We start from the raw sequence: 16,768 nt of genomic DNA, 5'->3' as shown, positions 1-16,768 counted from the left end.
TTGAGGGATAAGACTGGTGCAAGAGCGGCTGTGGCCTTCAAGCATATCTTCAGCAAGGGACGCATACCTCTAAAATTACAAACTGATGCCGGTAAGGAATTTCTGTATAGGCCCCTGCAAAACCTTCTAAAGCAACACAGCGTGCATCATTTTATAACATACACGGTAGTTAAAGCGGTGGTTGTTGAACGTTTTTATAGAACCCTGAAATCTAAACTATGGAGATATTTCACAGCCTATAATACGCAACGCTATGTGGATATATTACAGACTTTTATCGATGTGTATAATGACAGTTACCACCGGTCTATAAAAATGCCTCCCAGTCTGTAACCTCTGAAAACTCATTATCAGAGTGGCAAAACCTGTATGCAGGCCGGATATCAGAGAAGCTCAAGAAAACAGCCTTCCGCGTAGGGGACCACGTTCGAGTATCCAAGTTAAAAGGTGTCTTTACAAAAGGCTACCAACAGTCCTTTACTGACAAAATTTTTATAGTGGCAAAAGCAGCCGTGAAAGAGGGGGTATACATATATCAGCTGAATGATTATGTTGGTGAAGTTGTAAGCGGTAATTTTTACACAGAGGAGTTACAAAAGGTGATCGATGATCCCCAGCGTTTTTATAGGGTTGAGAAAATTATTCAGAGTAAAGGTAAGGGGTCTAAGAAACAGCATCTGGTAAAATGGCAGGGATGGCCTGATACATTCAACAGTTGGGTCAACTCTGCATCTCTAGAGGATCTAAAAAACAGAGACGCTCTCTAAGATGAAGAAGATGGAAAACACTGGCTTTTATATCATCTTGCCCAGTAACGCCTCTTTAGATATATATCCCAAAAAACAAAATATCGGATTATTCTGTTCAATTGGCTAAACCCGTTAATTTACAAGGTCAGTGGTAAGCTGGGTTGATGGAGATTTAGTACCCCCATACGTGGGACACCCTGGACAAAAGAGATTCCTGGTATAACATCAGACGTGGAGAACCTGCTGAATTGATAAACGTGGGTTTTCCTCACGGCTTCTACCCCACAATACAGGCGCTGCTAGATACTATCAACAAATCGAACGCGAGTCTCGAGCGCTATGCAGATATACATCTGTTTCTAAATAACTCACGCCAGAAAGTATTTATAAGATCACCCGATTTTACCGTGGAGTTTATATGTAGTGGGAAACTTTCGATGGTGTTGGGGAACGCTCAGCATATAAAAAATAATACTAAAAATACGGAGAAAACACGTGGAGATATTGATGGTGGATTTTACAGCCTCATGATCTACAGTGATATAGTAGAATACCAAAGGGTTGTTGACTCATACATATATGCCTATAGAGCATATATAGAAAGCATTCTGAACTAGAGCAATTACACTTTGGATACCCAGCTCACAGCAGGGCTTTTTTATAAGGACACGGCGGGGCATATGGAGGATTATGCTCTAGATGGAAACAACAAGGGCTTTATAAAGAGAGCAGTGTATGCGACAGGTAGCAGAAACTTTGATTTATTAGGGGGTCTACACGCGGATCAGTTTTTCTAGGAGAAGCTGATGGTGAATGGTGTTGATCTGAAAATTAAACTCAATCGAAATAAAGACGCTTTCTGTCTGAACAGTGATGATGCAGAAGCCTACAAACTGGTAATAGTATCAGCGAGTTTATTCATTAAAAGGTTCAATGTGTCAACGACGGTCAGACTCGCGCATGCTGATGCTCTACAAGTATCTAACTTGAAATACCCTGTGGAGAGGACCTCCTTGAAATCTTCAGTGTACCAGCGGGCAGCCATGTCGCCAGTCAAGATAACTTATTCTTGGGACAGCTACCTAAAATAATTGTTTTTGGCTTTGTGTATAACACCGCTTTTTCAGGGGAAAAAGTTTGCTAGTTTGCAATCCTTTTCATTTTAAACATTACAACCTTAACTACGCCGTTCTTTTTAAGGATGGGTTCGGCATCCCTGCCAAAGCCTACAGCCCTAGTTTTCAACAGAAAACTACAATTAGGGAGTATCTGGGACTAGTCTCCATCAGCGGCAAGCACATGCGCGATAAAGGATTTGTAATACCACGTGACGACTACGATGATGGCTACACCTTGCTGGCTTTTGATTTGAGACCCGATAATGCATCATCAGGACATTATAATCTGATTAGAAATGGTAATTTACGCCTTGAGGTATGGTTTGCTGCAGATTTACCAAGTACTGTGAATCTCATTATTATGGCCCTATTTGACTCGGTCATAGAACTCAACAACCAGCGACAGGTGCTGTATGATATGTAATGGATACCTACCAGATCATGCATTTCCTGCGTAAAGACAAACATGCTGTGAAAACATTTTGAGGTGTGTATTCATGTGATAACATTCCAAGGGATATACCGGGTGAGCTGCCTGTCATCTTTGTTGTGAACACCGATCCACAGCATCAAGAAGGCACACATTGGATAGCTATGTTTATAGACACTGTTTCAATAACTGTTTTTGATAGTCTGGGGTGTTTCCCAGGCCACCCTATATATGATGGCGATCTATTGGCCTATGTTAAACATATAGCACCCATAGTACATTATAATAGAGCCCAGATGCAGCATTCTGAAGCCATGACATATGGGCAGCACACTTGTTACTTTGTATCTAAAATGTCTGAGAAACAGTCCCTGCGGGCGGTTATGCAAACCTATTCTCTTGATCTCAGACAAAATGATCGGATGGTGATGGATTTTGTGAACAAATGTAAATATCGCAGGCCACCTGTAAATGTCTATAGTTTTTGCCAGAAATGTAAGTGTGTTAATAACCAGTAGATATGTGTACAGGTCTAAATAAAAAAAAACATCTTGTACTTTTAAACAACTGTCTCCTTCTTCCTTGTGTCCTGTTTAATGTTTTTTTTTTAAAATGTGGTAGACATGCTTGAAATAATTAGACGCAAAACATGTGGTTGGTATAAATGATAATGGTATTTTATTATAAACAGAACCTTTGTTTATACAGGCTGCATGGGGTATAGATATAAAAGCATTTACATAAACACATATTTTATTACAAACAGTGCATTTGTTTAATCAACAGGTGTGAGTATACTTATAAAAACAGATACATAAACCATATACATATACACACTACAATGGTTAAACACTGTTCTTAAAATTAAGAGAAAACACAGTTACACACTAAACCAGGCCTCGCGTTTGGGTTTTTTTTTTCTTCTCTTTAAGGAAATATCTAGGGACTCAACATCCTCGGATGGGGTTTTAACACCAGCGTCTTTCAATGTCTCGAGCAGTTTGCGATGCCCCAGGTTTCCCACTAAAGTGGCAGGAATGTTTAAGTCCGCAGCAGATTGCATGAACAGATCCCAGCCTCTAGGTTTTTTGTGTCTTCCAAAGGCCTGCGGGTTGGTAATGCTGCAAACTAAATCATGGACATTTGAACCTTTGACAGTCGTGCCTTTATATACAAACTCCCCCTTTGAGTTCCAGGGTACCAGTCCCTGCTCACTGGTAATCTTGTTCAATAATTCTGCATTCTTATGCTAACAGGGGTTAATGGCGTTCAGGAGTTCAGCTACCAGGGGATCAGAAACAGGGTGTCCGGGACTTGTGTTGCCGAGACTCGTGGGCTCTTCGGGGGGCATGTACAATGTTAGTTTGTTCTTCTCATTGTCGGCTTGTCTAAATTGTGTATTTCTGGAGAATAGAGGAATAGAGGGTAACCTTGTCGTAGTCTGATAAATCATGTCTGCGTAGGACATCTTGCATTTCGGAATCGATCCGGAGGGTTGCTGATTTTCGAATATCAGGCTCTTCCCGGTTATGGGTGATCAGACTATCCAGCCGACGCTTGACAACCAGATACATCTTCTGACTGTGCTCCATTAACAGCCACCTAGAAGCATGGTGATCAGCGGCAATGCAAGGTCTAAGAGCACTCCTATGAAACCTCCGGATTGTTTTAAAAGATTTCTTTTAACTTTTATGGAGGCCCGCTTGTTACCCAGTTTCCTGAGGATTAGCTTCTTTTTTAAGACACCTAGTTGACGGCCGGAGAGCGGTACGTTCCCCCTGACGGTATTGAAGGCAATCTTGGCATTAGCCGATACTAAATCATCAGAAGCCAAGCACAGAATGACTTTGCGTTGCTGTGGCGGTGCCGTAACTTGCATTTTAAGGAGAGCGTAGTTCCGACGTATACGTGCCGTCATGATGGTCGGTCGCGGGTACTAATGAGGTCTGCTTTTCCCCTCACTGGGTTTTTCTAGAGGGTTTCTGTATGTAGACGACCGGTAAATCCGGATGGAAAATACCTGTGAGCAATCGGTAGTCATCTAAGGTGTTTGTCTTTAAATCCACCAATAAGTAGGCATAAGGTTTACGGGTAGCGTCTTCAAAGGCCTCCATGAAAAATCAGCTGTTACCCGGATACATCTGGCGTACTAGAACCGAGAGTTGTCGTTTATCTCTGGGGTTCTTAAACAGAATGATATAACTGGCATTTAGCGTTATCGAACGGTTGCCCTTGCCCTTGTAGAATACATTTTGTACAATGTAGCAGATACTAAGGTTCCTATGATGTGAGTACTGGGTAAAAGCCTTTTCCAATTCGGAGCTCTGACCGCCCTCCATCATGAGATCATCTACGATAATCATATTAACAAGGTTTGGTGGTAGCGGCCGGTCGTCATTCAGAGTATCTGGTAACCCCTCCACAAACTTCAGATGCAGTATTTTAGAGGCAAGTTCGTTATACAAGTTCTGCCAGCACGAATAAAACCAGATGACATTATCCGGTGGGGCCAACATTGTGGTGCAGGCATTTTCTAGGAGCTGTTTAATAAAGTAACTTTTACTGCAGCTGGAAGGACCCGCTAGCACGCATGAAAAAGGGTGTTGAAGGTGAGTGTCCATCATACGCAATGCTTCCTTTTCAGTAACCGTAGGGTAATGTTTTGTAGTAGTTTGTGAGCACCCTTTTATCAAACACTACCCTCAAAGTCGTCTTCTGCAATGTCTGGGTGCTAATCTCCCAGCGCTTTTTCTCCCGCACTATGGATGGCTGCTGTACCACAATAGATTTGCTGGTGTTTTTTAAAGTGTACTCACGCACCAGCTCTTCCAAACTGTCAAAATTGATCTTCATGTTGTTGCTGACGTTCAAAGTGATGCGTTTTACTTTCATACAAACCTCCCCTGAGGATGCCCGATAGGAATATGTTTTGGCCCTGCAGAAACCAACTCTATAATGTGCTCACCAGGAGCTAATTCACTTGTTAGATTACCCAGATAATCGCCCAGTGGGGGATTCTCCTGACCGGGGGCGCTAACAAAAATGACCGAATCAGTGTCGTGGTACAGACACCTCTCCTGTAGAGCATCCATGACGGTATAAAGTTCCAGACGGGCATGAGCTGTTGTGAAACGTGCAATGAATATGTTTCTATTGTTGGAACACGTAGAGTACTCCTCAGCGTATTTCCAACAGAGGCATGCCGTTTCCTCATCTATAAACTGCAGGCTTGAAATGTCATAACCTGCGTCAAAAAGATAGGCTGTCAACTTGTCAGGGTCGGTTATAATCGCTGTGTTTGGTAAATGTGTTCTCTGAGCAAACTTACCCCATAAGGAATTTAAGCACAGCTTGGCTTGTTACCGTCTGGAAGGGTTATTCTCGATGAATTCTGGATACCCTGAAAACAACGGATACCCTGATCTGTGTAATAGTCATCTATGTATTTCTGGCGGGCTGCGGGGTCATCGCAACCCTCGTGGTATCCTAAAGATTCTTGTTTGCTCTGCAGGAACATACGAATGTACTCACAAATTAGTTCTACCATGTTGTTCTCAAAGTGCCATATTTCATAAATCTTCCCCAGACGGTACCCTTTCTGCAAGGCCGCTTCTAACTCGACGGTACACCAGGTACCCGTGATCGAGCGTTCCTCATCGCTATGTGTGCATTTTTCAGTCTGTTTTGACTCTGCACAAGCAATACACAATGAGAACATGAGTTTAGCAAAAATCCTCTGAGGGAGGAGTGGAAAAATAAAGCTTTTTAGGGGGGTACACTTGACATTTGATCAGCCCAAAATATTGCTTAATATCCCCAAAATGTTCATAGATGATGCGGGGGTGGCCTAAAGGATAGGGTTTTGAATGATTGACAAAGGGGTAGAGGCTGGTGAAGTCTAAGTAGTGCATCTTCTCACCTCCTCGTGTTAGAGCTTGATGGCATTAGTCCTACCTCCAAAAAGAGCGTAGCGCGGTTCTAGAGGTTCTCGTAAATTCTTATGCTTGAGAAAAATCTTTAAATCAGAATCTTTTTTCAACATTTCGGCCCACTCGTGCTCCCAAAGCGTAATAACGCGCAGCTTCCTGGTCTCAAGAAAATTCTTTTTTAAAAGAGTTCTCCTGTAAAGATGATGATATGTACACGCCGTCAGGGTGTTATAGTCATCTTTCTTATAACATTGTGGACACCCGTGATAAAAACACCCGTTAAACTCATAGGCCATCTGCACACCATTTATAGAAGCATAGCCGTCTAGAAAATAGGGGCCGATCTTTTTCTCTCCTCCCCGCATGGCATGCTGTATAGGTGTCTTGATCTGTTCAGACATATACATTAGACACTGGATGGAGGGTGTGGAAAATCGTTTTTGGCGTCCATGATACATGTCTGGGGGTATGAGTGCTATTGTTTCAAACTTTAGAAACAGTTGCTTGTATATATGCATACACATGCTAGCCAGGGTGATGAATGTAAAGGGATCTACATATGTAACAAAATGTATCTTCATCTCTGGGTTTTCAGGATCATCCATAGTATGCACGTTTCGGGTCATGTCTATGATGCCATCTCAAACCGTTGCAGGCTGTTCTCAAAATATTGACGTCTTCACGGCAATAGGTTTTTAGCTCTCTCTTAAAATCAAAAACCTGTGTTCGGGCCTCCGTATACTATTTAAGAAACGCCTCCTTGTCATCAGGCATCATGTATTCTGACCCATAACACTCCATAGGGGAGATGGCTCCCACATAATTCTGAACCGTATTAAAGAAATGTGGGAAATACCCTTTGGACCCCGGGAAACCAAAAGCCTTAGGCAGTTTACTTAATTTCATGGGTAGAAAATAAAAACTGTCGATAAAGTGGATTTTAAGGTCTGGCACAGCGAGGAGCTTCAACTTTGCACCCTGAGTTATCAGCTTGAAGTCGACTCTCTCTTTAATCAGTTGTTGTATTATGAAGAAGCCATCGTAGCCCTGACTGTTGTGAGCCAAAAAGCTATACCCCTGGAACTTTTTGTCAGAAATGTGGTAATGAAGAGGCTGACAGTCAATTCCCGCGAATGGCCAGCTGGCGTCATGGGTGAGATGCCGGGCATAGATATAGTTGGGTATGTATCCCGGTCTCTTGCATGCACTCCATATCAAAGATTATGTAATTCTCGGTTTTGGCTATTTCATTTGGGTGTGTCATATAACACTGGTGTTCATCCAAGGAGACCACTTCTACATCACAGCGGGGGCATATCTTCGACCCTTACAATCATGATTGGCCTTTATAAAACGGCCGCAGGAACTGCAGTCTGTTTTAAGATGACATGCAACTGTACCTTGAGATGATTTTTCAACGTGTTGTTGAAGACAATCTTTGGACCGGGCAAATGTTTTACACCGGGGACATTTATTTATTTATTTTTAATATGCTCATAGCCAAATAATGGCTTTACATATACAAACAATTTACACACACAGACAATTTAACATACAAAAATCACACAATCCATAAAAGTTAAAAACAAATTTCATACAAAAATACTCTCAGATAAATCCTTTAAAATTATTAAGACTAGTTTATAAAATTTCATCACATGATATATTAAATTAATATCATTTCCTTCTAGTAGTTTTTTCCAAATAATTTCAACATCCTCAGTGATACTGGTGTTATTATAGCGAGAGAGAAATTTTCCACGAATAACTGTAAGACTTTCACAGTAACATATTAAGTGCTTCGCATTTTCGATTTCTAGGGTTCCACATAATCGACAGAACCTTATATTTCTCTCGAGCTTGAGTTTAGCTCCTAAAATTTCCAGAGTATCACAACGGTTGAACTTAAACAAAAAGTACTGTCTTATAGTGGCTGCGGTCGGAAACGCAAATTGATATTTAGGTTTCACAGTTTTTGGCGTCCAGTATTCTAGGAATAAGCCACTAGTGGATTTTGTGGACAGAGTAATCATATCACGTTCTTTTGCATGGCTATATATAGTTCCTTGTAATACGTTTTTAATCTTAGTTTGCTTGAGGAGTAGCCAACTCTTGAATTAACTGTCGCCCATTTCTCATATATCGTATGTAATCTGCTTAAGGATACAAACTGTTTTTTATGACCCTCCTTGGTAAATGTTTTCATCAGTTCAACCACAAAAGTACTAATAGATAGCATACTTAATTTAGCGTATAACATTGCGGATTTGTATTCTAAGATGTCTTTCGCATATCGAATGTTACATTCTAATAAAATGTATTCACAAGATGTTGAACTAGGTAACCTGAACAGTGTTTTTAAATTTTTTAAAATTTTTCCTTCTAATAAACACATTTCATTGGTAAATTTACTCCCCCAGATCTCAGCACCATATAATAAGCAGGATATTATCTTACTTGCGTACAGTAATAAAATTGTATTTACAGAGATGCCTCCTTGTTTTAAAACCTGATTCACTGGTCACCACACAACCGTCTCTCTGACACATGTTGCAGTGTAAGTGGCATCTGTGAGCTGTCTTATTGCTGTATATGTGACAGCAATGAGGGCAGCATAAATTTCGAGTCCCTAGGAAACTCTGAAGGTTTAAGATTCCATAATAGTGCTGTTCGTGGTGTTAAATATATATAGTGTTCTTATTCACATTGTCACCTGCTGGGAAATATTTCCAAATCCTGTCCTCATTATACAGGATTTTGATAGGGATGCCGAAGTGATCCTCAAATGAACGCAGATCATTAAAGCCAACCATAACATCAGATGGTATACCCAATACGCTGTGAACCTCCATAGCTCTTGCTTGAATGTAACCATCCGTAATGGTTCTAGGCTCTAGCAGTCATATAATGCTTGAGCCATACATATGTTCAGGTCCCCGTAATTAAAGTCCAAGAGCCAGCGTTTCTTCTTGGAAACCACCATAATGTAAAGTGTTTTCTTCAGGGGTCTGTACACACCGCCCTCTTTAGCCCGGTCAACCACCGACACAAGTCTCAATGGCTCTGTTACGACCAGTTCCGCCTTCCTTTGTAACAGTTTTCCAATGTTTTCTAGAAACTGCAAAACATCAAAGGTCTGCCGAAACGACTGCCTGGTAGAAAGAGGCCTGTTTAAAACAGTGCTGTCTAGACGTATCTGGACAAAATCATTAGGCCCAACCGTTTCAAGAATCTGAGAGATGAGCCTTTCAACAGCTTCTGTGATCATTAAGAGACCTTGCCCGGTTGATCTTAACCTATCCAGATTTATAAAGCGGAACATCTCATAGTGTTCAATGCTTCGAAACTTTGGTAGAACTCGCTGGTATGTGCCCATACTCTGCAAGAAAACCGTGTTAGTTTCATCCTGAGGGTGTGTGTTTTGGGGTTGATCCTCTAAATCTTTAAGGGCGCACTGCACGATTATTATTTTAGCTTTTCTCAGGCATTTGAGAAACATTTTCCGCTGCCTGCGGGTTTGAAGCCATTTTAAACGGCGTGCCTATAAATCTTTTAAAGCGGTACCTCGTTTTTTAACAGGGTTTGAGGGGGTGTTTGTGTTTTCCAGCACTAGACGCGGTGTCTCGAGTGCTGTATTTTAGTCGGTCTCGGCTGTACCCATCCCGGGGTCCAACCCTAATCTTAAAGGCTCTGGGGGTTCTGCAAAACGAGGCCGGGGCTGTATATGCTTTTGTAGCGCCCATTTCTTTTCAAGTTTGTATTTAAGAGTTATTTTTCATCATTTTTTTTAGCTGTGGTGTTCACCCTGTTTTTAGAATCCCTAGTGAAAAGGACGTGTTTGCCTTAGACACGCGCTGACGCTTATCGACTAGAACTTTTTTACCAAAACGGTGTCTCAAGCTCCAGGCCTGGCGTCATAATCTAGAGTTGTTATGCGGTCCTGATAAGTGTTTTTCCTTTCTCAGTTTTTTTAAGCCTGAGGGCCGAAATAATTGTTTTACAACGCAACCCCTTTTAGAAGCAGGAATATTTACAAAACCGTTCGATGTATTGAGATTCACAGGCGCTGGAGTATTTAAGGGTTGTATATTACAATCTGCACAATAAATGACTGGTGTACGTCGTTGTTGGTTTATACCGTTGGGACCCCTGTAGGACAGATCAAGGGGTTTCGGGGGATAGCCTGTTTCACGGATGACAGAGGCATATATGCAGTTTTGAGACTCTATATTGATGGGGGATGAATCTGAAATTATTATAATAGGAGCCGCCTCTAGGACGCCCCTGGTGCTAGGTTGAACCCCCCACGCGTTCTATAGCTTCAGAAGTACTAATAGATATCTCAGTGTTGGGGACCGTAGGTGAGTATGCATGGGGGGGTGTTATATCTCCACAGCCGGGGGGCCACAGGATCTGATGGATGACCAGAGCCTATGCGGGTGGGGATTGCTGGAGAGTACACAGGAGGCGGTGTAATCTCACCCCAAACAGGGGGACCCCTGTGGCAGACTATCAGAGACTATGCGGTTGGGGAGTACAAATGAGGGGGTATGATTTCACCACAGCTCGGTGTCCACGGACGTGGGCTAACCGCCCCTCTGTCTACAGCATTCACATGTGCTACAGGTATGGGTGATTCAATAGTCTGGGGTATATGATTGTTGGGAACAATAACACATTGGGGGTTATTGGGTACTACAAAGTTTGCAAACCCTTGAGACACCCGCCCCCTGTTAAGCGATAAGCACTGCTTTTTATTTAAAAGGAACTTTACAGCCCCATCTAACACAGAGTTACAAATAGCGGCATTATACAACAGCTGGGTAGATGGCTGACCTTCAACTAGCGGGGTTCGAGCTGTCGGGGTCACAGAGGACGGTTGCGCTAGAACTTCTTTCTCAGTAGCAATGCACGCCCCTAAAATAAAAGAAAAAAAACAGTTTTAGTTCTATATTAAAGACCAAGCAATACTTTACAATACATTGTTCGGGTTAACCTCAAGGTTTACGAACCCCCATTAAAATATTAAAGAAACTGGTTGGTAAAAAATGATTCCCGAGCAGCATTCTAGAATAACATGATCGGTCCGTTATGGGGTTTTACAAAGACATGCTGAAATATTAACGATCCCAACTATGAAAAAAAAGAGGTGTTCTCAGTGATGATTTATGCATACTTACATTCTGTACCCCAGACAGGGTGCTTCCTTTTTAATGAAGGGGTTGCTGCAGGTGTTGGGTATCTGACGTGGGACCTGGGGGTGGCATCAGATGTTGATGGTCCAGTGGCCTGGGGAGCTGAGGAGGGCAGTGATGACGTTGGTCCTACAATGGGTGTATCTGCAATAAAAACCAAAGAAAACAGTTACCACCATGTTCTACATCAAAGAGTCGCAGGGCATACATATGCTTCAAATACATAATAATATTTTACACTAAAGACTCAATTTGTGGAAAGCATCAGGCTTCCTATAAAAACATACATGCTTTACATGGTCGACCTTTAATGAACATATCTAAAGTGACAGCAACAATTACCTGCTACAATGCCCTATGCCTCTCGCCCATCTGCAGAAACGGCACCCGGAGATCCTGCATAAATATCAGTGCGGTCATGGATTACCGCTAAAAATAAATAAACAGCATATGTTATTGTAAAAACATAACTAGAAATCATAATATAGTTACACATATTAAATATTAATAACACATTATCAATGCCAGATATTAATCTCCAATAATAAAATATAGTAATACCCAAGGTTACATTATTAAAGATTACAGTTCCCGATAATTCCAGAAAATTACATTATTATAAAGATTGATATCAGCTACTAGTAGCCTCTGTATTAAGTACCCACCCGACGTATCGGTAGTAGTAATTCCATATTCTGCCAAGAGGTCGATAAGTGCTTCGGAATTGATACACGCATCCTCCAAGATGGCATCCCATGCAGAATATTCTTCTGCTAAAAACAATAAGTAGATAAGGAACAAGTTACTTACCTGTAACTGTTGTTCTCCAGCATGGGTCTGGCATGGATTCACATGCTCATGAATATTCCCCGTCGTCAGGCTGGGAATCCTCGGTAAAGAAAAAATCAGTATCAGTTTCGTTTCTGATCTGTCTTTCGTAGTAGTAACCAATCACTGATCTCTGCGTCATACTGACCACAGCCAATGACTGCCCTCTACCTAAGCCCCGACTCTGGCAGCCATCGTCAGATTTGGTAGCACGTGAAGAGGCAGTATGACCAAGTGAAGAGCCGCAGAGGGGTAGGCGGGAGGGTTTGCATGTGAATCCATGCCAGACCCATGCTGGAGAACAACAGTTACATGTAAGTAACTTGTTCCTTCTCCAGCATGGGGTCTGGCATGGATTCACATGCTCATGAATATAAGAATAAATAGCAGTACACACATGCACAACCACGGTGGGTGGCAAAAGGCTCAACATTAAGCAATACAAAAACTCAACATTAAGCATCTCTTACCTCCTCACCAGGCTCACCTTAGGCGAACAGGTTGCGCAGCACTGCTTGGCCGACCCTGGACTCCTCCGTGGAATCCCGATCGACGCAGTAGAATCTCGTGAAGGTGTGTGTCGACCTCCACGTAGCAGCCCTGCAGATTTCCAGCAGGGGCACACCAGATAAGAACGCCGTAGTAGCAGCGATCGCTCTGGTCGAATGGGCTCTCGGACGGCCTGGCAGCGGTCGGTTAGCCAACCGGTGGCAGTGCATGATGCAGCCGGAGAGCCATCTGGAAATAGAAGACTTCGAGAGAGCCTTCACTTGATTCACAGGTCCAAAGTTCACGAACAGCTGTGATGTCCTCCGGAAACTCTTTGTGCGGTCCACGTAGAACTTCAGCGCTCTAGCCACATCCAGCGAGTGCAAAGTCCTCTCGGCCGGCGACAAAGGAGACGGGAAGAAAACATGTAACACCAAGGGCTCGTTAAGATGGAAGTCCGACGGCACCTTGGGCATAAAGGAGGGGTGCGTCCTAAGCACCACCCTCGAGGCATGGAAAGTCAAGTACGGTGCTTTGCAGGATAGGGCCTGGATCTCTCCCACTCGTCGTGCGGAGGTAATGGCCACCAGGAATGCAGTCTTCCACGACACAAACTTCATCAGTGCGGAGTGCATCGGCTCGAATGGGGCCCCATGAGCCTGGTCAGCACCACGTTAAGTTCCCACGCCGGGGCCGGGGCCTTCACTGGCGGGAACGACCGGAACAGTCCTTTCATAAACTCTTTTACCAGTGGATGGGACCACAGGGACGTCCGTCCTGTGGTTCTGGTATATCTGGAGATCGCCGCCAGATGAATCTTAATGGAGGCATGGGCTAGCCCAGCCTTTGCCAGCGATAGCAGGTACGGCAGCACTTGAGGGGCCGTAATCCGTAGGGGGTTGATCTTCTGTGCTCGGCACCAGATAGAGAACCTCTTCCACTTATGACCGTAGCATTTGAGAGTCGAGGACGCCCTGGCCTTTGCAAGAACCTCTCTGCAATCAGCCGATATATCGTAGCCTCCAAACTGTAGCGCTGCAGGAGCCAAGCCTGCAGGTTCAGCGACGTCGGGTCATGGTGGAAGATGGCGCCTCCTTTTCTGGAGAGAAGGTCCGCGTCCGCCGACAGCTTGATGGGAGGGGACGTTGACAAGTCCAGAAGGTCCGGGAACCAGATCTGCCTCGGCCACATCGGTGCGACGAGGATCATCCTGCACCGGGACCTCTTGAGCTGGCTGATGAGTCGAAGCAGCAATGGCAACGGAGGGAACGCATACAGGTATAGGCCGTCCCAGGGGAACGAGAACGCATCGCCCATGCTTCTCGGCTGGGGAAACCTGCTGGCGAACCTCTTGCACTTCGAGTTCGTCGCTGTTGCGAACAGGTCGATTTGGGGTTTGCCCCATCGTCGGAAGAGTTGATCCACCTGATCCTGGCGCAGTTCCCACTTGTGACACGCGAGCAGCTCCCTGCTGAGCGAGTAGGCAACGGTGTTGCTTTCTCCTGCCAGGTGGAAGGGAACCAGGAACATCCCCTGGGCGACCGCCCAGTGCCACAGATCCTGTGCCTCCTTGGATAGGGCTGGGGATCTGGTGCCTCCCTGCTTCCGTATGTAAAACATTGTCGTGGTGTTGTCCGTGAAGATCCACACCACCTTGCCCTTGAGCGACGGGAGGAATGATTTGAGAGCCCAGAACACGGCTCGGAGTTCCAGGACGTTGATGTGCAGGAGCCTCTCCTCCGGGAGCCAGAGGCCTCTTGCGTGGAGATCTCCGGTGTGGGCGCCCCAACCTTCCAGGGAGACGTCCGTCGTCACCGTCTCCTGGTACGCCGGCGTCTGAAAGTCCTTGCCCGCCGTGAGGTGCGCTCGAACGCCCCACCACTGAATCGCCCGCCGGAACACCTCGTTGAGGGGGACCCTGTCTTCGAAGGTGCCCATCGCCTGCATCCAATGGGCGTCGAGAAATTCTTGAAGAGGGCGCATCTCTAGTCTGCAGAGGCGCACCAGGTGCACTTTGCCTAGAATGGTCTTCATCCGTTCTTCCGACGGGGCCGCCAGGTGCCTCACTGTATCGAGCTTCGCTCCCAGAAACAGGGCCACCTGCGACGGCACCAGGAGGGACTTTGGGTAGTTTATGGCGAATCCCAGGTCTGTGAGTAGCTGGACGGTCCTCGCAGTGTGTTCGACGGCGAGTTCCCTCGTCCTTGAGCGGATGAGCCAGTCGTCCAGGTAGGGGTAGACGTGAATCCCCTGCGCCGCCACTGGTGCTAGGCACTTGGTAAAGACCCTGGGGGCCGACTTCAATCCGAACGGCAGTGCTCTGAATTGGTAGTGGCGTCCCTGGAAGACGAACCTGAGGAACTTTCGGTGACTTTTGAGGATGGGAACGTGGAAGTATGCATCCTCCAGGTCCAACGACGACAGAAAGTCGCCTTCCTCCAGCTGTCCCAGTACGTGCTGGAGGGTGACCATCCTGAACTTTTGTGATCTGATGTATTTGTTCAAACGACGAAGGTCCAGGATGGGGCGCCAGCCGCCCGTCTTCTTCCTGACGAGGAACTACCTTGAGTACACCCCGGAGCCTCTTCGGGACAAGCTCGATGGCGCCTTTCCTGAGCATCGCCCGTACTTCCAACAGCAGTTGCGGGACGTGATTTTCCTTCCTGGCCACAGGTGGAACGTGAGGGCACTTCTTCAGGAATTCGATAGAGTGTCCTCTTGCCAGGGTATCCAGCACCCAACGGTCGGTGGAGATGGACTTCCACACGCCGACGAAATTCGTCTGCCGGCCTCCCACCGGGGTGCTTCGGTGGGGGCCCGAGAACACGGCCGGTTCAGTCCTGCTTGGAGGTGGTGGCCTTGCAGCCCTGGCCACCTTGCCGACGGCGGCGAGGCGCTCCCTGCTTGCCGTGACCCCTGTAGGCCTCCTGAGACGAGGAGCGTGCCGCCTGGCGGTGGGACGACGAGCCACCACTGGATCCCTTGGAGGCACCCTGTCTGCCTCCGTAGCTCCGAAAGGGCCGTCGTTGCTGAAGGGCTCCTAGGGCGCGGGCCATCTCCGTGTCCGTTTTTATGGCTTGGAGGGATTCGTCCACCGCCTTCCCGAACAAGTTGCTGCCGTCGAACAGCATGTCCAACACCCTTGTCTGGACGTCCTGATGGAAGTCGGTCGCCCGGAGCCAACCCCGTCGTCGTAGGCAAACACTGTTGTCCAGCTGGCGGAACCCGGTATCAGCAATATCGGTTGCCACCGTTATGGTGTGGTCTGACGCCACCTCGCCCTCTTGCAGTATTTCCAGGGCCTCGGACCTCTTGGCGTCTGGCAGGAAGTCCAATATGGGGGCCAGCTTAAACCAGAGTTCCCTGTCGTAACGGGCCACGATCGCCAGGGCTTTGGCCGCTTTGATCGTCGTCGCCGCCGACGAAATGACCTGCCACCCCATGGCGTCCAACTTCTTTCCCTCGCCGTCCGGCGGGGAATTCGACGTCGAGGCTCCTGACCCCGCCGCTTTCTTCTTCGCCGCCGCCGAGATGGCCGAGGGGAGCGGTTTCGGGGACCCGGTACTTCTTCTCGTACCGGTCCCGTTTGGCTGGTGCCGTGGAGGGGTTTTTGAGAACCGACAGGCCCTCCTCCCAGATGTCATCGATTAGAGGCACCGCGATGACAGTCTTCCTCTTGGCCTCCCGGCGCTGATAGAGGAAACCTTCCTTTTTCTGCTCCTTCGGGCAGAGCTGGAACAATTCAGACGCCCTGGCGATCATGGCGTGGAATGAGCCAATCTCGTCGGGCGGCGAGGCCCATGTGACGGGAGACCCGTTCCGTCGTCGTCGTCCTCAGAACCCGTCGTCGAGCCCAACGCACCGTCATCTCCCGACTCGTGGGAGGATGAGGAGGGAACTGTAGGCCTTACGGGGGCGAGCGGAGCAGAGGGTTGGGTCCTCCGTCGTTTGTTCTGAGGACTTCCCGACGGGCCAGGCTGCGGGTCCTCCGGCCTGGGCCGTGGGAACCTCATCCTTATCTCAGAGCATA

At 46.2% G+C, this 16,768-nt stretch overlaps 1 long non-coding RNA gene across 1 annotated transcript in view; it reads right to left on the bottom strand.

The window, feature by feature from the left end:
* Positions 1-2,952: 2,952 nt before the first annotated feature.
* LOC138472480 (uncharacterized) overlaps positions 2,953-16,768 on the bottom strand; it is a 215,750-nt gene continuing 201,934 nt past the window's right edge. Inside the window, exons 4-6 of the long non-coding RNA XR_011268615.1 lie at positions 11,764-11,850; positions 11,407-11,565; positions 2,953-11,143 (exon numbers count right to left, since the gene is read on the bottom strand). This is a non-coding gene — a long non-coding RNA (uncharacterized lncRNA). The remainder of the gene's footprint in view (positions 11,144-11,406; positions 11,566-11,763; positions 11,851-16,768) is intronic.

Source organism: Ambystoma mexicanum, chromosome 8, assembly GCF_040938575.1.
Source record: "Ambystoma mexicanum isolate Mex_15411 chromosome 8, UKY_AmexF1_1, whole genome shotgun sequence".
NCBI classification, from domain to species: domain Eukaryota; kingdom Metazoa; phylum Chordata; class Amphibia; order Caudata; family Ambystomatidae; genus Ambystoma; species Ambystoma mexicanum.
This window is presented reverse-complemented; position numbering and strand designations above follow the sequence as displayed.